Raw genomic sequence first — 1193 nt, 5'->3', positions numbered from 1 at the left:
TACTCGGCATGCCATGTGACCCCTAAAGATGATAAAAATAATAATTGCAGAGTGCTGCTCCTGAAGTAAATCCTGAGCTTCCATAGATGTGCCCAAAAAACCCAAAAATACCCCAAAAGTAAATTTTCATTTGCAAACCGAAACCACCCCTAGATCCACACACACAGGATGGCTCTGGACATCCAGGCCACTAATGAATAGTGACCGAGGGCTACAGTGTCATTTACCATTGGGGAGCTGTCCCCCTGCCGCTCAAAAATGAACAGGCCTTTTATAGATTTGGAGGCACCAGCGGCGATATGGATGAGAAACGTCTGACTCTGCGCTCAGGCACCCGTCCTGGTGGAGCTAGTTGATCGAACTTGGATTGGCCAGGTTCAAAGCAAATGCCCTAACCACTGTGCTATCTCTCTGGCCCTCTAAGAGAATCTTCAGGTTCTACAGAAGGGAGGTACAGGCCAAAGCGCCCAGGACAGGGCCCAGCGCAGTCCTGTGCTGGGAGGGTCAGGACTGCCCAGCCCTGACGCTCTGCAGCCCCCGCGCTCAGCCCCGGGCCCACCCGCCACTGCCCCACGGCGGAGCTGCAGGGGATCCCCAGAACAACGCACTCACACCCGCAACCCCTGCGCCCTGGCACAGCCCCCACTGCACTCACCAAAGCTCTGCGTCCCCCACCAAACCGCACGGAGCCGCAGGACCTCCTGGATCTCGGGAAAGGATTGAAAAAGGAGCCCGAAAGTGGCATCCAAGGTGGCCTGGCCCCGCCCCTCACAGTGCAGAGACCGGGAGGCGCCAGGCAGCTAGTGTCCTGCCACAAACCCCGCCTTCACAGACCCCTTCCACGCGGGACACCCACGTCGCCCCTCACCTGCGTATAAATGGAAGCTGACCCAGCCTCTAGCACGCAAACACCTAAATACCCTGCTGTGATGTCACTTCCGCTTCTGCAAGCCGCCTTAAAGGGCCAGACACCAGCAGCTCAGAAAACAACTAGGAAAATGCAGGTAAATGTTTAAGGCTGGTTGGTTGGAGCTATAGCACTGTGGATAGGACATTTGCCTCGCACGCAGCTGACCCAGGTTCAATCATCTGCATTCTACATGGTCCCCCAAGCAGGACCAGGAGTGTAGAAGAGCCAGAAGAAACCCCTGAGCACTCCTGGGTGTGACCCAAAAAGAAAAAGTGTACTGCAA

Source organism: Sorex fumeus, unplaced genomic scaffold (genome assembly GCF_029834395.1).
Source record: "Sorex fumeus unplaced genomic scaffold, SorFum_2.1 ptg000134l, whole genome shotgun sequence".
Lineage (NCBI taxonomy): Eukaryota > Metazoa > Chordata > Mammalia > Eulipotyphla > Soricidae > Sorex > Sorex fumeus.
This window is presented reverse-complemented; position numbering follows the sequence as displayed.